The sequence below is a fragment of the Phyllostomus discolor genome, chromosome 10 (assembly GCF_004126475.2).
Source record: "Phyllostomus discolor isolate MPI-MPIP mPhyDis1 chromosome 10, mPhyDis1.pri.v3, whole genome shotgun sequence".
NCBI classification, from domain to species: Eukaryota; Metazoa; Chordata; class Mammalia; order Chiroptera; family Phyllostomidae; genus Phyllostomus; species Phyllostomus discolor.
In genome coordinates, this window is record NC_040912.2 from 32540137 (window position 1) to 32563695 (window position 23559).

Sequence of the window (23559 nt, forward strand, 5' to 3'; positions counted from 1 at the left end):
AAATACATTAGGACCTAATAATGCCACCTATGGGCTTCTCACTATACCTTGTATTTTTATGCATATTTACAGGTAACTGTTCTAACACGTTTGGGCCTTATTCACATTATATTTCTGATGGCAAGTTCTAACTGAATACTTAAATGGTGTGACTGTGACTACAAATAAAAATTGGCCTAATAACTGAGATTCTTTTTATTAAGTATTTTTAAGGAATGTGAAAGTTATCAAGTGGGGGGGCAGGAAATGCCCATAAAGAATCTGAGAGATGGAATATTTGTGTATTGTTGAAAGCATATACTAAAATATGCTTGTGTGCTATTTAATAGTCCACAATGTTTTTACATATAGTATTATCTTATTGAAGTCTAAAATGGCTGTGGAGCACATATTATGCCCATTTTAAACATGAGGAAATAGGCTGAGAGAATTCGAGTGGTTTTCTTAAGACAATGCAGTTTGTAATGACCCAATCAGGATTCAAATCTGAGTCTTCCCACCCCTCCTCGTTCTAAAACTGCAATGCAAGCATCTATGGGGAATCTTAAAATTGTCTGGATCTCCAAACGTCATCTGCAACTATATTCTCTAAAATCAATACTAACTTTAAACAGTTTCAATATGAATCTCAGCTTAGGATAATTTTATGTAAATCCAGAGCTATACACTTAGGAATTCCAGCTACAAAATGGATAAAATGTTGAAACAATTCCAATTTCTGGATCAAAACCAAAGAACTGAGTTTAGTAATACTAGAGTAAAACAAAACATGAATGGTTGCTGGGTAACCTTGGAAGAACCCAGGCTAGCAACCCATTTGTCTTCTGGGGACTCTGCAGAGCACCCTGCTTTCAGTGGGAGGGAGGAAGGGGAAAGAAATGTGTCCGTATCCTAGGGAACTCGGCCATACACAGACCTAAGAGCAACTCATCTCCACAAGCTATACTCGCTACCCGGTGCTGAGACACCGCAGCAAAATCTCATCAATCAATTTCTAATTTGCCACACTATGATTTGGGTCACTTGCTTAACCGCTGGGTTTAATTAACACTTTTGATATCCATAAAAATGGGGTTATAAAAAAAGGAATAATGTCAATATCTGAAAAAGGTTTACCTAGTATTTACAAAAAAGAAAACTAACAACCTTACATTGTACATTTCCACTGACAAGAAACAATGCGACTGTAATTTAAAGACAGATCTACCCTGCTGTGACCCAGCATGAATTTATTGAGGCCGCTGTGTGCTGTGCACGTGAGACATAAAGGACAAAGGAAGAACAGTGCTTACACTCAAGAAATTTACATTCTATTTAGGAAGAGACAAGCTGTACTTAGAATAAAAAGCAAAAAACCCTCACATCTTCATATAATAAACAGCTAGATTGTACAACCAGAATGTAGTTACTCTGGAAAATCAGGAAATAGAAATACCACCTGGTGTTCTCTAACCCTTACCTCAAGTCATTCATATATATAAAATTGTACCTATAAAATAATCTCTGAATTACACAGGACTGGCCCTGGCTGGGTGGCTAAGCTGGTAAAAGCGTTGTCCTGATATGCCAAGATGGCTGGTTCAGTCTTGGTTGGGGCACATACAGGAAGCAACCAATGAACAAATGAATGAATAAGTGGAACAACAAATCTCTCTGTCCCTTTCTCTCTCTCAAATCAATAAATAAAAATAATGAAAATAAAAATAAATTACACAGGACTACTTCAACCCATGTTGATGACAGCACACTACAGGTTCATTTAAGCTTAAAACTATAAGAACCAACGGTTAAATTTGGTGTTCTGTGACCTTACCTTAAAAGTGCTAGGGCATTGGCTTCCAAATACAAAGTCATCACTAGTTTACCGCAATTAAAAAGTACATGGAACAACTAAATATTAAAAAAAAGCACACATCAAACAATCTGACTTAAAAATGGGCAGACGATCTCTCTCTCAAAGATTTTATTTATTTTTAGAGAGAGGGGTAGGGAGAGAGAAAGAGAGGGAGAGAAACATCAATCAGTTGCCTCTCATACTCCCCCCAACTGGGGGCCTGGCTCACAACCCAGGCATGTGCCCTGACTGGGAATTGAACCAGCAGCCTTTTGGTTCACAGGCTGGCACTCAATCCACTGAGGCACACCAGTCAGGGCAAAAAATGGGCAGAAGATCTTAAAAGACATTTTTTCATTGTCTATGAAGACACAGAGATGACCAATAGGCATATGAAAAGTTACTCAACATCACAATGAGACACCACGTCACACCCATCAGGACTATTAGTGAAAAGACAAAAAGATAACAGGTGTTGGCAAGGATGTGGAGAAAAAGAAACCCGTGTGCATTGTTAGTGGGAATGGAAACTGGTGTGGCCACTGTGGAAAACACCTGAAACTAAAATAATATCGTAAGTTGGTTATACTTCAATAGATTTTTGAGCATAGGGACATAGTAGGAAGTCTTCCTTAAAATTACTCAACTTAAAGAATTGCCCTTTATTCTGACAGAAAGTCTTTCCTACTTTATGTGGACAAAATGTCCTTTTTTCATAAAAGAACAGTGATAATAACAGTTGCTGGAGTTGGAGTTGTCAGTCCTATAAAGATCCCCTCCTTCCTTTCCATTTTACTGGTCTGTAACATCTGCAAGTCTGAAGGCGACTGACTCAGACGTTCTGAAGCTCTCTATAGGAAAGTGCCTCTGAGATCTGCTGGGAGAGAAAACCTTTCTGGAGAGGGGAGAAAAGCTCCCTACAGGTGGAGATGTCTGCTGAATTCTCAGGTGAATGCATTCGGGAGGTGAAACACCAAATCTCCCTATCTCAATTCCTATAACTAAGTGGTAATTTTTATTTTCATAACCTGTAAGTTGCACAAAGACAACCTAAATTCTCTTGGTATTCAAATAAATAAAATCCAACTGTTTGTTTATAAAATTTCTCTGAGGGAAGAAGTTTTTTTTTTTTAGGTTTTTATTTTTTGGAAGAGGTTCTTAAGTCCTTTAGAAACCCTTAGAGGTGGGGCTGCAATTCCACTTGACAAAACAGAATGGGATCTCCTGGGCAGCAGTGGTCCAAGTGTGCTTCCCCCACCAGCAGCATCAGCATCCCTGGGGGAACCTGTTAGATGTAAATTCCCTGGCCTTTCCCCAGAACCAAAATGAGAAATCCTGGGCCTGGAGCCCAGCAGTCAGTATTTTAAGAAACCCACAGGTGATTCCTATGCTTGTCCAAGTTTGAGAATAACTGCCCTAACGTAATGCAGTTCAGCTATTTGCTGTTTGTTTGAATGTTAAAATCCCCTTAAGTTAGATTATTAAATTCTTTCCCTCAGCTGAAACTCTGGGGTAATTGGTATGCATCCTTAGTTGAAAAGCATTTTCAAAAAATTATGAAATAGTAATAAATGATTTAGTAATATTTCACACTTGGATCTGAGTGGCTTTTGGTATTCGAGTTTACAGAAGAAAAAAACAGAATTTTCAGAAAAAAAAATAATACTCTTCAAGACTCTTCGAATAACCAGGATTTTAATGAGACAAACTTAAAGTAACCAATAATTTCCAAAATATTTCCTAAGTTTAGTATGAATTCCATATATACTTTTATATATCGGTATGATTTTATGACATTTCTAGGTCCTAAATCACCCAAACAAAACTTTGTATGTTTATTACAGTGCAATTTCTAGGCCAGGAAAGCAGTCCAATTCATATTAGGAAGAATTTCATCAAAAAAGCTTTCTGGTTAAATTTAGGTTTAGAAATTTAATTTAAAAATGTATTTCCAAGGATTTCAGTTAATAAAATTTTAGGATCCTTTTCAATAAATTAAAACAACACCCTCCTCCAACACTTCCCCACCCATTTTTCTTCAATGGATGGGACAGAAGAGACTGCTACGCACATCCCCCATCCCACTCTCGGTGTAGCCTCCTAGGTCGAATGGAGCCACGTATGCTGAGCGTACACAGGCTTTCATAACACTGCAAGTGGGAACCACTGAGGTGTATGTCAAAAATAAAGCTGGCAGTAGTGGGTCACAGTATGACTGAAATAACTTCCCTATCCGATAATCTTGTTGTAGATGTAACTTTGAAATGAGATATATATATATATATATATTTATATATTAGCTAGCAAATAAAACTTTTTCTGTGTTACAGTAAAGAACTGTAAATAAAAAAGCTCTATGAAAGGCATGACATTCTAGCATCTACACAAACCCCCTTCTCTAATTTCAATGCCATACCAGAAAACAGGTTACAAATGGCTCCAATGCCCAATGTGTGCTGCGAACCTTAGGGCTCTCCGGTGATTGGCACTGATTTAGAAATCAGCCCACAACCCAAGATTATAATGATAATCATCTATCATCCGTCCATCCACCCACCCCGAACCATTCACTCACCCAGTGTCATATTCAGCCCTGTACACTTAGGCTTTGGGCTAGATGCTGACATTTCAATTACACAGAACAGACACTGGCTTCCTAGCTATCTAAATAATTAATGTGATGAAATCATGAATGTTGAAGCGTACACAGCAACTAAAAAAAAGCTTTATTGAGGTGTAACTTATACATCATAGAGTTTACCCACATTAAGGGTATAAATGAATAATTTTCAGTCAATTTACAGTTATGCAACGATCACCACAATCCAAGTTTAGAACATTTCATCAGCAGTAAATGCTATTACTCAAATTTTAACAAAATTGGCTGAGAGTAAGTGCCTCTTTTTGAAAATCCTGCCTCCTTCGATGTCCTGAGAGCCCCACTGGCTTTCACATGCACAGCACAGTGTGACTGGAGTTTTGTTGACTCTGCTCGGTGCTACGGGAGGAAGAGAGGGTTCCACTGTCGGGGCAGATGGACAAGCAGAATTGCAATCTCAGAGCTGCCTCTTCCATCAAGGAGGAATGACCTGCTAACGCAGTGGTTCTCAACCTCAGCTGCACAGTGGATTGACCCGAGAAGCTTTATAACATAGTGACACTTAGACCCCACCGTCACTCTGCCTAGAGCTTTGCTTAATTGGTCTGGGATTCGGCCTGGGCATCAGAATTTGTTTTTTAGACCGTTAGGTATTTTAATATGCAGTCAAGATTAAAAACACCTCTCCTAAAGGATTCGGGATTCCACCTAATATTTTATTTTGGTATTTGGAGATAACGGATGTAGCTATTTGATCCTCAATTATGCTCATTGTTGTTTTTGTCAGCCAATAGTCAACACTGCCAATTCAATGCCCACAGAATTCCCAGTTTGGGGTGTGGTGAAGAAGGAATCTTTATTCAGTGTGAAGCAGCTCAATTGTGATACAGCCCAGCTGTGAAGGACCCTCTCTGGCTAGACAGGTCTGCTCATATCCGTTCCAGCCAGGCAGCACAGTCTTTGGTGGAAAGGGAAAATGCATTCTCACAGCCAGAGAGCTGACTTATACAGACAGGGGTCCCTGCCCTTGGTCCCTGATTGGTCTGTTCTCATGCAAATGAGGACTCCAAATCCTCACAGTTGGATTGGTCCAAAAGGCACTGTCCTCATTGGTCAGAATGGAGCCACCCAGTGAAGAAGCTCATAGGGGACACAGCTGTGTGACTCTGATTAGATGGGAAAGCCTCAGTCCTACAGGCTGAAATAGGATTCCAGGAACTCTTTTATAAGTGCTAGCTCAGATGGCAGGAACCCAGTGTGGGCCTGGCCCTGAAGTACAGTTTGCAGGAGAGGCCCCTGTGTAGATGGCCGCTAGGCTCTTTTTTTTTAATAAAGTTTTTATTAATTTATTTTATTGATTTTTAGAGAGAGGGGAAAGGAGGGAGAAAGAGAGTAAGAGAAACATCAATTAGTTGCCTCTTGCTAGCCCCCAACTGAGGACCTGGCCCTCAACCCAGCACGTGCCCTGAACGGGAATTCAAACTGGCAACCTTTTGGTCTGCAGGCCAGCACGCAGTCCACCAGCCAGGGCTGTTTTGTTTTGTTTTGTTTTGTTTTGTTTGAGCGCAGTTACCCACTGGGAGCCCTTTTTTTTCCTTTTTGACACCATGTTATTTCCTTTCTCAGGGTCCATATTTGTAATAATGAAAAATAATACTGGAGGAAGAATAACAGTTGCCCTTGAATGGGGGAAGCTGAAGAATTTGCATGCAGTCCTTTCCCTTTTTCCACTCAGGCAATAAGAGTATCAGCAAGTCCACTCACTCTTTTGTAATTTCCTCTCTTCACTTTCTGGGAAGGACTACGTCTTTCTTAAGATGTGTCATCCATCCAACAGGAAGCACAGCATGTAATGTTCCTGTTGTTGCATAACATTCAAAATTCAGAATGTCCCAGAGAGGTATCCCTGTATTCTGTCTGCCGAGCGGCTCCTCGCCTCAGTTCTCCAGGTGTCATAGGTTCTGCTGACCACAGCAGATGAGAGTTTCCAAGAGGACTGACTGGCTCTGGAATAGCACCTATCAGATTTTAATGTGAATGTGATCACCTGGGAGTATTGTTAAAATGCACATTCTTATTCTCTACATCTGCAATGAGGGCTCAAGATTTAGCATTTCTTGCAAGCTCCCATGTGGTCCATAGGTCACACCTGGATGAGCCCTGCTACCTTCTCATTGATGTCACTCACAGGCAATACAGCCTAAATAACTGAGAAGACTAAAATGGCAATTGTGGAAGTTTGTTTACATGGTGTCAAGAAGAAAGAACAGGCCTAAGCTTCTGAAATCTGCTTGTTTTTTGAGTAGGTTTTCCTTGTAAAATGGAAAGCGAAGAAGTTGTATTTGACTCCTGTGGTCCTTTCCAACACTAAAATTCTTTGTTTCCAAGTCTTAAAGTTAAATAATAATGGTAATACCATTGTCTTATACTTAACACCATGAAACTTCAATATTGAGATCAATCTAAAAGTATAATTTTAGCGGCATATGGGCTCCTTGAAACGTCAAGGTCACAGTCTTGGGGAATCGACATTTGACTCACTGTATGCATCTAATACTTGAAGAATATTGTCAAGGTAAGAGAATTTGATTACTCTCAACTACATGGCCTCCTAGATTTTCAGTTTAGGAAGTTTTCTTGACATTCCTCTGACCAAATGACAGCTGCAGTGCTGTATTTATTTTGAAAAATAGAGCCTCATTTCTTTCACATATAAAGATCTAGGGCATTAATTTACTGGATGACAGTAACTCTGAAAGAGCTCTAAGAGATCTTTTTTTAAAAAAATGTTTCAATTACAGTTTACATTCAATATTATTTTGTACTAGTTTCAGGTGTACAGTGTATTGATTAAATAATCATAAACTTTACAAAGTGGTCCCCTTAATTTTTCAAGTACCCACCTAGCACCACATATTGTTGTTACAATATTATCAACTATATTGCCTATGCTGTAATTTACATCCTTGTGATTACTGTGTCCTCAGAGATCTTGATTACATTCCTAATTTGCTGATTTACACATGCCAACAAGAAAATGCAGTCTTCCAGGGCCATCAGATGGGGTAGATGAAATTTTAACTTTTAAAGGCTACATATGAATCTTTCTTCCTTTTGTTTCCTGCAAACACCCAGTTCTTTAGAGACTCATGGCACCTCATAATACCCTCTCCCCATACTCACTCCTGCCACCTACTGACTTCTAGCTTATTCTTTATCACTGGTGGCTTAGGCCCCCAATACACACAGTCTTCCTCTATGCCAACAGTTGTCATCCTTCTCCAGTACGTCATTGTTCAAGTGGATGAAACATTCGACCTCACAACCTCTTGTTTACTTATTCATCAAAGGCAGTGATTCTTTGCCTCTATCCCATCTCAGTGACTTTCTGACGTCTCCAAATACTATATCCTAACCTTGCAACAGTCCTAGTCAAATATTCACACTGATAAATCTAGACAGCAAAAAAAATCTGATTCATTGACCCAATAGTTTCTCACTCTCCAATGACATACTCCTGGTTTTTCTTTATCCATTCGAGATTCTATACTGTATATTTATCTCCACTTTCTTTAAAAAAAAAAAAAAGAAAAGATCCACTTCTGTTATGGACTAAATGTTTGTCTCCCCACCAGCAATTCATATGTTGAAATCCTAACTCTTACGGTGAAGGTATTAGGTGTGGCCTTTGGGAGGTGATCAGATGATGAGCTAGAATCCTGATGAATGAGATCAGTGCCTTTACAGAATAGACCTTAGAGAGCTGCTCTCCCCTTCTGCCGAGTGAAGACCCAGCAAGAAGATGGCACTACAAACCAGGAAGTGGGCCCCCACTAGACAATGCATCTGCCAGTGTCTTGATGTTGAATTTCCCAGCCTCCTGAACTGCGGGCAATAAATGTCTGTTGTTTAAGCCACCCAGTCTATGTTGTTCTGTCACAGCTGCCTGAATGGACTAGGATGACTCTCTTGCTCTCCACCACATCCACCTGGCAATAACCTAGTCCTGGAAGAACCCAACTACCCATTTTCTGCATCCAAGTTGGTGAAGGTTGCTGAAGAAAAAAATCAGACAACGGAGCTCATTAATTTCACCTTAAAGTCGTGATCATCAGCTTCACCTATCAAAGGCCAGTGTGTCCACTTCTGGAGACCATCCCTTTCCTCCTTCCAAGGGGCTGTGGTTATGATCTCATTAGACACAGCTCACACTCAACAGGTTCAAAATAGAACTTGTTTTCCATCCAGACCTGTTCATTCTTTCAGATTATCTTATTTCAGTAAATGGTACCATTATCCACAGGTTGCTTAATGCAAACACCTGGGAGTCATTCTTGAGTCCTTGCTTTCCCTCACCCCTGACAAAATCCACACCAAGTCCTATTCCCCAAAATATTTCTTAAATTCCTCTCCATTAAAACCAGTTTAATCCAAGTCTTTCCCATCTCTCCTCTAAACTCTGGAAACACTTTTTAAATAAGCCTCTCCACTTATTCTTTTGCCTCTTTCCAAATCATTCTCCACAGAGGGGCTAAGATCATCTTAAAATATTCATAAGATGATGCCTTATCCCCTCTTCAAAATTCAGTGGTTTTCTGTGGCACTCAGAACTACAGCTACCTTCCTGACCATGACCTGAAAGGCCCTGAATGAGCTGGGCAGCCCCTGGACACCTCTCAGCCCCGTCCTGTGTGGTTGTTATTCCCTGCAGTCCAGACAAAGCATCCTTTTCTGGAAATGGAAAAAAACGATCTTGTCCCATACAGCTCTTAAGTTTCTCTTGTAATTATCTTATGTAATTGTTTCTTTATTCACTGTTATTTCCCCATTAGACAAAAAGCTCCCTGAGGTCAGAACCAGGTTTATCTTGTCCATCACTGCCTCCACAATGCCTGGCACGTAGTTAATAAGAATCCAATAAATATTCCTTGTTGTTGAATACCTCAAAAATGTCAAGACCAAAAGAGATGTACTAGGTCTCTAGGTAAAATACCTCTTTTTACTCATCAAGATATGTAGGCCCAAAGGGGGTGATACATCAATGTCATGGTTACTGGCTGAGCACATAATAAATGCATCTCCTGATGTCCTGATTGTGTCCCAAAGGCCTAGTCTTTCAAATTTTCGTTGCATCTTCTTTCTCACCTTTCTAACTCATTAACAATCCTTTCTCTAAACATTTGTTTGCCTTTATCTATGCTACTTTTTCAGTATTAAAATGTAATTATGCTCATTTACTACATTTTCTATGTCATTAGCGCAATAAAAAAGTGACTTTGATACAGCTTTTCTTTTTTTTTGCAAAATTAGCTCAATTTATCATTACTGATGTTGTCTCTCCCCTCCCCCCTCTCCCCAAAAGACTTACTAGATAAGAGAAATAAACTGCAAACTACTCCTAAATACTCGGAAACAATATCTAGGATGGGTATCTTTATTCCGTAAATAGCTTTTAATTTTTGAAACAACAGAAGAGAGGTGCAAAGTAAAAAAAAAGTATCTTAGAGAAAGAAGAAATAAATGGAGATTAACACAATGAAGAAATATTGAAGGTGGGAAAAGTGGGGGCAGGAGGGGCAGGATGGCGGAAAGTGTTTGGAAAGAACTAAAAAGGTTCCCAGTAGGGGGGCTGCTAACTGGACTGTAGTCTCATCAAAGTCACAGGGGTGGAACGGTGGAGGTAGCGGCAGGAGTTCGAATTCCGCTTCTCCCAATTTCACCCGTAGTGCTGAGTGATAATTAACCATGGCCCATAATAAGTTTTTTTCCATCTAAAAAACGAACTGCCTGAGGAGTAAAAACTGACACCAATTCTTCTCCAAAGGGTGGGAAAGATAATGGAAATTTCTTGACAAAAATCCTCTATCTCTCTGCCCTATTTTAAGAGAAATATTTTTAGGGCATAACTTTTAACAAGTTTCAGCTGAGGCTGAACACAGGGTTCAAACATAATTTAGGACACGTAAAGACGAAGCCAATTACTTCCTAACGTATAATGGCCTAAACACACCATGGTCACATAATTGGGTAATAAATAAAATGACTCCTAGAAATACCCCCTTGTTCGCAAAGCAGTGATGTGTGATTTTCGATGAAATGCGCTGCATCAACCCAAAAAGTGGAAGATAGGCAATCGGGGAGGCTAAGGTAACCTGACCGTCCTTCCCCTCCGGGGCACATCCTACCTGGGATGATGTGGCTCCTGGCCTCCTTTCTCCTGGGCCCAACCTCCGGACGACTCTCTGGGAGCTAAGGGAAGAGCGAGAGGAGTTGGGGGCGGAATCGGTGGAGTAGACACCTTTCGGTTCCCTTCTCACTCCCCGCATCAAGATGCCAGGACCTCAGGAACCCCGCCAGCTCAGGACGGACGCCCGCAGAGGGCGCGGGACCCGGGGAGGACGGACGCAGCGCGTGGCGCCGACTGCATCTTGACCCTCAACTCCGGGGCCGCCCCCTCGTTTGGCGCCCTTCTCCGACCCGCTCACCTCCGCGCCCTCCGCGCCGGGCAGAGGCCAGCCTGCGAGACTCTCGCAGCGGCGCCGACTCCCCGGGGGCGGCCGGGGCTCCAGGGCCTAGGGACGGCGCCTCCGACCCACGGCTGCAGGGTGGCTGCCGCGGCGTTCGTGCTCCGCCGCCTGCCCGCCTCCGGAGGCTGGATCGCGTAGAACCCGCGGGGAGGCGGGCGGGGAGTGCAAGAGGCGGGGGTGGGAAGCGCGCGGAGGCCGGCCTCGCGGTGACGCGCCCCTAGGGGCTGCGCTCGGGAAGGGTGCGGAGCGCGATCCGGTCCAGGCGGCCGGGACTAGAGGGCCCGGCGGGGGAGGAGGTGGGGCGGTGGGGCGGTGGGGCGGTGGGGCGCAGGGAACAGTCGCGGAGTTCGGAGGGGTCAGGGGAGAGCCTGGGAGGACGAAGAACGCCGCGTGGGGCGAGCCGCCGGAGTCCCGGCCGCGGCTCCAGTTTTGAGCTCCCACCCCGCCCCCAACGGGAGCAACTGAGCATCTACCCCTGGCCTTTGCCCCTCTGCAGGGCTCACCCAGGGCTCCTTTGAAACAGCTCTGGAAAAATGAAGCCCACTTTTCCATTTCACTGCTTTTGTGCTTTGTGGTCGCCTTTCCGCTCTAGACTTAGCTTCTTACTACGCCGCAACTCCCAGATTTCCTCTACCCTCAGCTCCTGTCAAGTCTCCAAGAAACTGCGCTTTCTCTACTGGACGTGTTTTTTCTCTCACCTCTAACTGTCTTTTGGCTGGACAGCGTTTTGTTAAAAAATGCTCTTCCCAGCCACATTTTAAAACTCCCCCACAGCCAACTGTCTGTTGACTTTGACCCTCACTCTAGCCGTTGCCACTGGAACTTTGGTCTTGGGGAAAAGAGGGTTAAGGCCGGAGTCAGGAGACCTGCATTCCTGGTAAAGCTTCTTAAAGCTTCTTAAACTCCAGGGGCCAAAATGGCCTTAAGTGTCCAGGAAATGTCTCCCTGCAGATTACCAAAGTAGTCAGGTATCCTTTATCTTTTGTGTAGAAGACGTTGTAACAGTGGGGAATTGTAACCCACCCCACCATTCTTCTAACTAATTCTGTGAGTGCTGACTCTGACTCATATGTGGCTTGTAGATGAACAGCATGTTACTATAAGAATTCTAAGAACTAACTTCCAAAGATACAGACTCTGTCTTGCAGGCATTCCAGCTCTGGGAGATTTTCTGACTCTCAAACAAAAACCAGGCGGATGCATACCAGACCATGTCTTGACCAGTTTCAAGGTCTTTCAGGATCAGAATAAACTGTGCTGGTCTGCAGGAGAGAACTTTTCACTGCCCTGGCCTTGGTCTCTTGTGCTTTCTTTCCCTCCGCCTCCTTATAAAAACCTCTGCCTGCACTGAGATGTTAAGATGGGCTCAGGACACAAGTCCTCCACCTCTCTGGTCGCTAGCACCTGAATAAACCCCTTTCCTTTTTCCACCAGCACGTGCCTCATGAGTTCAGCTTTCTTTGTGTCAGGCAGCCAAAGCTGGGCTCAGAGACAGTGTCAGTAGAAGAAACGATAGATCTTTATTCTCAGATATAAGACAATTTACAAGTAATTCTCAAATTTGGGGATTTTTTCATATGTTAGTAAATTTCCATTTCAGGAAATTAAGTTTAAAAATTATCTCTCCCTGTGGTTTATTAACCAGGTAACAGCCAAGAAGGGGGTCTTGGATCGATCAGTGGACACTGCACTTTCCCCTGTGAGGCCCACAAACAGATTAACCTTTGCAAATGCTGCTTTGTACATCCCAGTACATCCGGTACCCGGTCAAATACTGGTACATCTCTTATTTGACCTGACATGTGCCCTCTCTCCCACTGCCAAATATTATTAAGGACTAAGGTTTAGGCATAAACTAAGCTTTTAGTTATGTGTCAGGGTGTTGGGCGTTGACAACTAGTAAAATCCTACCCATTTTGGTAACTGGGAAAAATTAAATTTTATATCAGTTTTTGTTATTTCACTTCCACACTACTCTCAAATAATGAAAGCAGCATTTTTTTCCTAGCACTTCTGGAGGACAATTGGAGGACATTCATGAATCTTAGCAGTTAATGAAAGTGTGTAGCTTTAAAAAAAAGCATTATGTAACTTTCATAAAGGGTTATTACAAAATATATCATTTTCAACTATCCTAAAACCATAAATTATTATATAAAACATATAGGTAAACCATGTATTTCAAATATTTTTAAAAGCTGTCTTAACGGGAACAATCCAAAAAATAAAAATAAAATCAAGTAACAGGTAAAATCATTATCCTACAAGAATCAATGAGTCAATAATTTGCAGTTTTCAAAAGGAATATTTGCTTTTCATTCTTAAACTATTAAAATAAGGAAACATTCTTGGTGGAAAATTTCATGTAGTGAAATGAGTTCCCTGAAAATTGTTGGCATTGATGCAAAGCAGGATGCCTTTCTGCTCATCCCAGGGTAACTGTAATTTTTACTACTGCATTCCAGTTGGAGTTTCTGAGAGTAAAAATGACTTTGCAAGATTCTTCCATATCATGACATGTCCACTGAGAAATCTCTTCAGTTCCTTGAAGTAGTAATTGATTCCACTGAAGTGCAGCAATAATTTATTAAATGAACCTCTCTCTAGTGGCCTAAAGGTGTTAACAAAATTTCTTCTTTGAAAGTATTCTACAACTGAGTAACTTGAGAGTGGCAGTTTCCAAACTGTGTAACTTGAAGCACTAGTCCCTCCAGATGCGCCTCCAGTAATTCATTCACTAGAAAGTATTGATTGAGCTCCTGCTGTATGCTCTGGCTGGGGCACTAGGAACAATGGGGGAAGAACCCAGATATACAAGCAGGACACTAAAAAACTGGAATTTATTTATAGAAATTGAGTATTCTTAAATGTTTAAATTTCAGTCACCTTTAACGTACTCTTCATTTGATGCAATACACCTATCGAGAGAATTTTTTCACTGCTAAAAACAGCTTTTGAACTGATCATTTTAATGCTGTTTAGTGCTGCTGTTTTTTTCACTTCTTCCACATGGGCAAAATGTTTCCCTTTGAAGACTTTTTCATTGAGGAAACAAAAAAAGTCACTGGGGTGAGACTGGGTGAATAAGGAGGGTGAGGCATGGGAGTCATGCTGTTTTTGGTAAAAAACTGCTGGACAGTCAGCGCAGTGTGGGCATGTGCGCTCATAAAGCACCCATCATGAAATGGGCCAATATATATCATCCATAACATTGGTGTAGAATAGTTTTCTTAACCCTAAACATTAGGAAAATACATTTTCTGATTCATTTTACTGAAAAGTGATAATTTAAAAAATTTCGGTATAAACAGGTTTGATTATGGATCTCATGGGTGACCCATCTTCTAACTCAGTATAACTGTGCAATATTTTTTGCGTTATCATTGCATCGGTGCCTAGCAGTATCACTGTGTCAAACCTTAATGAGAGAACTCTCACAGATGAACAATAAGAGACAACCCAATTATAAAATGGTCAAGGGATTTGAACTTGAACGCACATTTCTCCAAAGAAGATATACAAATGAACAATCATTATTTCATGGTTTCATGTTATTTCATCATCTTTTTGATGCCTGGATTAAGATGTAAGTTCTGGAAATAATTGAATCATCACCAACATTAGAGATCCTGTTGTTAGTATTCAGCAAATGAAACCAGCTTTAAGAAACAAAACCTAACTGCTATTTTTATAAACATAAAGGCTTGATCTTCAAAGGAATCAAAGAGGATTAGAAATGGAAGATATATTAAATACAAATCTTTCTTAATCTCTATTTTATTATTTTAAAATATATATTTAACTTTATTTTAAAAACATTTAAGAAAACTTGAAATGTTCTTTAAAGTGTTGTAATTGTTCTCAAACTATCTCTGAGGAGAGATTGCCATTTATTTTTAAACAAAAGTTATAAGAACTGATCACAATGCTTATAAATAACAAAGTACTAATACTTCATTCCATACAATACAGTACACCAAAATAGATTCTATTTAGGTCAAAGCATTAAAATTTAAAAGTCACCTGATAAAGAAAAATTTTAAAAAGCAGAAATGAATATTTGCTTGATTTCTAGTCAGAAAGGTAAGTTTGAATAGATGGAAGAAATCCCAAAATAAAGATTTATAATTTTGACTAAATAAAATTTAAAGTTCTATGTGTTTTTTAAAAATCGTAAAAATGAATGAAAATGTTTGCTGTAAATTTAACAAAAAATTAATGTCTTAAATATTTAAAAGAGGTCACAAAAATTCAGAACAGAAGCAAAAATTTAAGCTCCAATAAATAGGCAAGAGAATTTAATGAACTTTTTTTAAAGATTTTGTTTATTTATTTTTAGAGAAGGGAAGGAAGGGAGAAAGAGGAGAGAAACATCAATGTGTGGTTGCCCCTCATGCACTCCCCCACTGGGGACCTGGCCTGCAGCCCAGGCATGTACTCTGACTGGGAATTGAACTGGCAGTACTTTAGTTTGCAGGCCTGCACTCAATCCACTGAGCCACACCAGCCAGGTAATGAACATTTCTTTTAATAAAGAGAAAATACAACTGTTTAGTGAACAGAGACACTGAGAAAGATACAATCTACAGTCTTCCTATAATCTGTAGTCTTTTCCTGTTTATAAATTTTTAGCAATCAAGTATTTCCCTCTTTAAACAAATCATCAAAAGTTTTACCTCTTAACAATTTGCACTGTATCTTTGTCAAAGCAAAAAGTAAAATTCAGGCCATTGGTTTACAAATGCCAAGGACAAGATTTTTCCTGTTCTTAGTTTTATTATGCAATTGTATGTTAAAGTGCTTTCCAATATTCAACATATATACTTGGCCTTATCTTAATTCCTAGACAATTTTACAGTAATAAATTTGCACAGAGAATTTAGGTAAATTTATGAGAATCATAAATGTTTTGAGGCCATGTTTTCCAGGATTATGTCCTTTAGTTTAGAGGGTGCATATTCTATTTTAAAACCATAACTTTCATTCTTGTGTTTTTTAAAACTATTAATTTGTTCTCCAAGTTGAGTGTATTTTGTGCACCACTCTGTAAGGGGCTGGGGACACTAGCAGCAAAGCGGATCCTGACCCCAGAAAATATTTTACTTGGGGCTGTCAATCATGTGTGTGATAAGGTACTGTCCAAAGACACCTGGCTGAGGAATTAAATAGGGGCCGGAGCCTTGGGGAGTGAGTACAATTCATCCTGTACTCGGCTCCCACCTATGCCTTTTTTTTTGCACAAACGTAGTTGCTAACCAAACCCTGTGCATAAGTAGGATGGGTGTATTTGTGTGCAAACACGTACATGCTTGAATCTTTTTCTAATTTGCACCTAAGTGCCAAATCTGAGACACCAATTCTACTTGGGGAAGACAGCCAATAAAGAAACTACATAAATAAAGATATGGAATGTGTCTGAGGATAATAGGTGCTATAGGAAAAATAAACTGAGAAAGAGAAATAAGGAGTGGGGTCAGTAAAGGCCTCCAAGGTGACATTTTAAAAGTGAAAGAGATGAGTAAGTGAGCCATGCAGACAGCCAGGGAAAAGTGTCCCAAGAGGGACTAACCCAACGCCTGGCTGGAGCCCCATGCAGAGGGCAGACCAGCTTGGCTGGAACAGGTTGGGTGAGACCAACAGTGGAGGTAAGGTCGGAGATCTCGAATAGAGGGTGAGATGTGGGGAAGGGGGTGGGCCTAGTTGTTTAGGTCTTTATAGGCTAATGTATGGAATTTAGTTTTTATGAAGAGTGATTTGAGAAACCTTGGAAGATTTTAAGTAGGCATGATAAAATCAGATTTGTATTTTAACAGACTAACTGTGGCTACAGTGTTGAAAATAGACTGAAGGGAGACACTGGCAAAAGCTGGGAAAACAGGGGCTATTTTAACAGTCCAGGTAAGAGGTGATAGTGGTGTTGATGAGGGTGGTAGAATGGAGCTGGGGGAAATGTAAGACTCTCAATGCATTCTAAAAGTAGAGCCAACTGAACTTGATGGTAGATTGGATGTGGGTCTGAAGAAAGAATGGAATCAAGGATAATGGCCAAGGGTTTAGGTCTGACCAACAGCAGTACTGACATTGCCATTCAGTGAGAAGGGGGAAATTTTGCCTAGATCTGATCAGAAAGGAGGAAAGATCAGGAGTTCAGTCTGGGGAATGTTTCAATATAGATGACAAATGGGGATTTGGGGTTCATATGTGAGTCTGGGTTCAGGAAGGAGGTCTGGCCTAGAGATATCGATTTGGTAATTATTGGCAGGTAACACATTTAAGCCATGCAATAACCAACAGAGTAAGAGTAGTTATTAAAAACTTCCAAGGATTGAGCTTTGGAACATTGCACTGTATGTTGGTGAGAGAGATAAGGAGTAAAAAACAAAGATTAAAATCCCACTAATAAGGTACAAGAAAGAGTGGGACAGTTGTGTCCTGGAAACCAAGGGAAATGACTATTTTAAGGAAAGGGGAATAATCAGCTGTTTCAAATGTTTTGTGTGATTAAGCAGGATGAAAAATGAGAACAAGGTTTAAAAGACTACCAATAACTTAGCTCATGGGAGCTGGTTTACAGCAGGGATGTCAAACTCATTTTCACTGGGGGCCACATCAACCTTGGGGTTGCCTTCAAAGGGCTGAATGCAATTTTAGGACTGCGTAAATGTAACTACTCTGTAACAGTTAAGTGAGAGTGTGGTGCTGCCTCTGAGTAGAAACAAGGTGCCTGTCCAGATAAAACAAGGTGGAGGGCCATATTTGGCCCATGGGCCTTGCGTTTGCCACCTGGGATTTAGAGAATGGGAGAACTAAAGCTGTAGACAACAATGATAGACAACTCTTCTATTAAGAAATTCTGCTGTAAAATAAGGAAAAATGGAGTGGTAGCTGGAGGGGAAGTAGGGTCCAGACACAAGAATGTTGTAAGATGGGGAAACATCGTATACCTATGCTTATGGAGAAGAGCACATAAAGAACAGAAGGTCACTGATGGAGAACAGAGAGTGGAGAATTGCTAGAACAAGATTGCTGAGGAGGCAAGAAAGGATGGGATTTTGCCAGGAGAACAAACAGTGTATCCTTAGTAGAAGAAAAGGCACTGCAGATGGTCCAGGCGCAGCCAAGTGGTGAGATGTCATGGGTAAGCTTGTGGAAATCTCCTTTGACTGCTTTTTTTTTTTTGTCAGTGAAATAGGAAGCAAAATTGCCTGCTGAGAGTAAGGATGAGCAAGAAGGGAAATTTTGGAAAAGAGGAAAAGGCTTGAAAAATGGGACAAAGAGAAAGCACATTATAAGAAGGTGGAAATGTATCCGAATGTACCAGTCGCTACCATAACTCTGTATGAAATAAACTTTTCAGCTGAAAACTCAAAAATTTCAGGCTGGATTGAAACAAACATTTATATTATTTATAAGAGTTAGATGTAGAATGCAAGGACATAGAAAATCTAAAAATCAAGGATTCAAAAGTGGTACAAGCAAATATCAAGTAAAAGAAACGTATGTCTATCAGAAAAAGGACTTTATAGATGTTTATTATATAAAGGTAAATATTCAGTTCACCAAGAAGATAAAATAATTCTGAATCTGCATGCCTCTAATAACAGAGCCTTGAAACATACTGACAGAACTATGAATAGATTTTTAAAAATGTACCACCACAGTAAGAGATTTTAACACATTTTTTGAGAAATTGAATCTTTTATTAAAATCTGTCCATAAAGTAAAAACATAAGGAACAAACAAAGAAACAGAATCAGGCCCAGGAGGCTTCAGTAATCCAAACATTCAAAGAACAGGCCAGTCTAATATAACACAAACTATTCTGGAAGGCAGAATTAGAAAGAATGATTCCCAATTCCTTTGATGAGGTTACTATAGCCTTGAAACCTAAATTTGCCAAAAATATTATAATTGCTTTTTAATATCAATGCAAAAATTAAAGATGAATAAGTGAAATACACTGTAAATAACATTTACATTATGATATATTATGATTACATGATGATACATTATGGTTAAGTTTATTATACAAGTGTTAGATGATTTAACATTAGAAATATATTAATGTAATTCACCATAGTAACAGTTCAAAGGAGATAATTATGTGGTCATCTCAACAGATGCAGAAAAAGCATTCTGCACATCTCTATTCGTGAAAAATGATAACCTCTCAGTAAACAAAATGAAAGAGAATTCCTTAACCTACTATCAGGCCTGCCCCAAACCCTACAAAACTTCCCAGTGTAGTGTTGAAAGTGTGTCCTTAAGTCAGAAACAGGACAAAGATGTCTGCCATCATCATCTCCGTTCAGTATCGTACCTGTGGAACTAGCTCGTGTAGTAGGGAAAGAAAAAATAAAATGTAAAATGATTAAAGAGAAGGAAACGAAATTGTCATTATTTATAGATCAAGTGACTTTATGTGGAAAACTGGAGTCCACACATAAAGTATGGGATTTAATAAGAGAGTTTAGCAAGACTGCTAGATAAAAACATGAATATATAAAATCCATTTGCATATCTATGCAGCCGTAATAAGCAGTTAAATAATGCAATTAGGAAAGATACCATAGCAACTCAGGGCACCAAGTAACTACTGAATAAATGTAACAGAATATATGCAAGCTGTTTGTGGGAAAAGTAAAACCATGTGGGAAAAATTTTAAAGAATATCTTAATGAACATAAAGACCTTCCATGATCTTGGATAGAAGGACTTAGTATTGTAAAAATGTAGTTCTCCCCAAGTATATGTGTAAGTTCAGTGTGGTTCCAAAGGGTGTCCTGTCAGGATTTTTCAAGCAACTAGATGTATTGATTCTAAAATTGACCTGGAAGAGCCAGAGGTCAAGAACACTCATGAATTTCCAGAGAAGAATAATGTAAGATGATTTTCCCCTGTAGATAATAAGGCTGTGAAAACTAAAACACAGGGTTAGACAAACAGACCAAGGGAATAGAACAGAGATCTTCAAAAGTGACTCAGACATGGAGGAAAACTTAATTTATGACAGAGCAGGCCTTTATGTCAGTGGGAAGGAAAAGCTGTTGTTTGTGTTAACTTATGAAAAATCATTTTATGAAAAAATTGTACTTTACCCTGTAAAAATAAGTTCAAGAGGAATGAAAGACTATGAAAGGCAAGCTTGAAAACATAGGAAAATATCTTAAAAAAAGAAAACATAGGAAAAAATTTGTGACCTTTAAGTAAAGGTAGATCTATTAAATAAGACACACATGGAAAGTTGTGAACCAAAAGAGGAAAAGGTTATCCATTGACACTAAAATTAAAACTCCTCATAATTAAAAGAAACTATAGAGGGACTGAGAAATACTAGCCACTTTGTAAATAGGTATTTGCCTTATGTATAAGCAAATGATTAGTATCCAAAAATAAAACCTATGCAATTAAAAAGAGTGGGAAGCCAGCTGTAATAAAGAAGGGTGCTTAGGAGCCTCTGACATTATTATTTTATTTCTTAAGTTGGATGTCTGCTACATGAGTGTTCATTTCATTATTATTATATTAATTATAATACATATACATGGTTCATATACATTATATGTAAACCATATTCTATAATGTAATAAAAGTCCACTTAAAATGACTTAAACAATAAAGAAACACATTGGCTTTCATAATTGAAAGATCCAGGAGTAAAGAGAATTTCAGGTGTGGTTTGAACTGGAGTCCACCCCTATGGCTGGGGAAGAGGTCATCTGATGAGCATCCGGGCTATGTTGGGAAAGGTTGAATACCAGAATGAAGAATCACTGAGAGAGGAACAGTCTAGGCAGGAAAAAATAGTGAATGTCCAGAGCCACAGCACGTAAAACGAGTGCCATAAATAATTCAGTTAGCATTTCTCATCTCCTGTCCAACATTTTAAATCTTTGTCTTTCCTGTTTGACTTTTGCTAACCTGGATTTCCTGCTGTAATGAAACATTAAGAGACATAAAGATTCTATAATATCCCTTAATTATTTTGTACCCATAACATTCCAACTTATGCTCTAACTTTTCACTAGAAAGATGTTTTGATTCATCTTTGATTCATCTTATAAGCGTGGTGGCATTCTGCCTGAGAATAGTGTTAAAAACTTGTTAAAATAGTGACTTCTGTGCCTGTGTCCCTGTATTCCAGATGTTTCTATAGGTTATAATTAGGACCATATTGACTTTTGATATAATTGCAACTTTATTTTATATTGTTACTTAGTTTTTCATATTTTTCCAACTTTAAAAATGTTATTATAATAGACAACTTTCTCAAGCTAATTATTATTATCAGTTTATCATTACTTTCAAATAATTATGGAATTATTTAAATTGAAAATTTCTCTTTTAAAGTCCATAACTTATCTAAAAACTTATTCTTGATAGCAATCTCTCAAGGCTTTGAATAAATTAAATGCTATGTAATTTTATGTTTTCTTTGTGACTCAGAGTCATTAGAAATATAAATTACTTTATTATAATTACAATAATTTTAGATGCAAGTAGTTATTACTTATTTGCTTCTATACATAGGGAACTATTCTAACTGGTAAATGTAATCTTTTTCCCCTTTTTTCTTTCTTTCTTTTTTTGGCCTCTACTCTTACAGAGTGTTTCAACTTTCTGACAGCATTAATACACCAGTATCTAGCAGTAAAACTCTCTTAAGTTGTTGCATTTAAAGAGCTATAAACTGATAAACTAGTAACCATGTCAAAAGTATCCGTAAATAGGTTTTAAATGAAGTTCTCATTAAAAATAGCATTTGAATTTTAGAACAAAGATTTTTGATATTTCTTTTATATCATAACAGCTTTTAAATTTATATAACTTATATTTTTCTTTTTACTAAGTTCCAGTTATATCTTATGTAGTTAAAATTTCTAAGACATTTTGCTAAACAATAAATATGGATTGTCTTACAGTCAGGAAAAAGCACTTAATGTGGGTCAAAGTGCCGATTTAATTTGTGTAATATTGTTACTTTTTATGGCCCAGCCACTATAATCTTTGAATTCTATGTTTTCTACTCATAATGCTGACATTGAGCTTTATTAATCTCTTTTCAGCTGTGATTTTTATTAAAAATGATTGGTTTTCATTGTCTCTTTTTAAAGTTATTTTAGTGATTTGATTATTTCTCATTTTGATATTAAAGCACTATTTTGTAGGTGATCTAAACTTTCAGAAATTTCCATTATCTATAGAATAAAACTCAGACTGTTAAAACTCTTCTCTAGTGTATTTCCAAATTACCTAGCTTTTTAAACTTACCATAGCCCCATTTAAGCTGTTTTTACATCCTATTAGCCTAAAATATGCCATTTGCAAAACTCTCTCCTGGTGGGACTCTATTAAATAACTCACCTCTACCAAGTCATCCCCTGGTTAGATTCCTCTTTTGTATGAAACCTTTCTTGAGTTCTCTCAGCCCACACAAAACTCTCTCGTCTCTCATTATGCATGGCACTTATTATCCTTATTACTGATGTTGAGCATGCCTACTATTTTCTAATGCTAATCTTTTTAAGTATCCTTTAGATGACCTTGTATATCTGCAACACTTACCACAGTATTTATCCAGGCAGTGTCTTTACATAGAGCAGGGTGTTACTACATACTAGGTGAGGATGTAATGATGGTTAGGTTCATTTCATTAAGAGTACACACCAAGAATATCTGAGAGACCTCTTGTCTTTTCATGAGTCTTACTGGTTTCCTGTGGGGGGGGTGCTCTGCCCACAGGGCCACCCCCCGCCCCACCACGGATGAGAATAAGTCTACCAAGACATGATCTGTTTGGGGAGGAAAGGTGGCTGATGTCTCAAAGGAGAAGGGCCAAGAACCTTTTCCTCAAAGGGCTTTTATTGGGTTCGTTTGCACAAGAATACAGGTAAAGCTCATTCATCATTGTCAGGCAGTAAGGATCAGACAATAGATAACAAAAACTCTGAGGGTCTATTTTGAGTCAGGATCAGATACCTAAAGAACTATAAAACTTTGAGGAACAAACTCACTTTTTGCTTGGACCCTTATCATTTAATTGAGAACATTCTAAACAAAGCAGGTTTCACAGGATTTTACATATTCTTTCTTAGGCCTGATTGCCTAGGGAACTTGCCTTTTCCAGCACAGGGCTGTACCACCCTCTGTCATTGTTTCAGGCTTAGGTGGAGCAAGGGAAGTAAGGCAGCCAAGAGAGTAGGAGACTTCTTGAAGACAGAATGAGGACTCAGGCTTTGTCAAAGCTGAGGGGCAAGGGTCCATCACCCCTTTTTGCTGTAGCCTCCCAAGTCCTTCCTTGGGGGCCTCCCATGTGATCATGCCTGGCTTAGGTCATTCCCCCTTTTGGGGAATCTTACCCATCGTTGGCTAACTGACCAAGCACTGGGGGCCAGTTATGGATGAAATAAAAGGAGCAGAAGCAGGGCCCCTGCCAGGGAGGTAAGCTTTGTCTCCTTAGTGGCTTATGGTCCAAGATCGCTCCCTCAGCCTTAGCCTTGGTGGAGGTTACAGCTTCTGAAACCAGGCAGGACAGTTCCCAACAGTTTCCTTTTGGCAAGACATCTTTGCAGACAGGATTCTATGGGCATACATTTCTA

General features: G+C 39.3%; 1 protein-coding gene across 4 annotated transcripts in view; it reads right to left on the reverse strand.

The window, feature by feature from the left end:
- The window catches only part of STEAP2 (STEAP2 metalloreductase), a 29502-nt gene extending 17312 nt beyond the window's left edge, over positions 1 to 12190 (reverse strand). The window contains exons 1-2 of one of the 4 annotated variants that reach the window (XM_028526173.2): positions 10919 to 11058; positions 10619 to 10682 (exon numbers count right to left, since the gene is read on the reverse strand). The gene's annotated coding sequence lies outside the window, so the exon portion shown is untranslated. Of the gene's footprint in view, positions 1 to 10618; positions 10683 to 10918; positions 11059 to 11433; positions 11635 to 11658 lie in introns of those variants that run through there. The other 3 variants (XM_036010640.1, XM_036010639.1, XM_036010642.1) reach the window with 3 other exon arrangements.
- Between the last annotated feature and the right edge of the window lie 11369 nt (positions 12191 to 23559).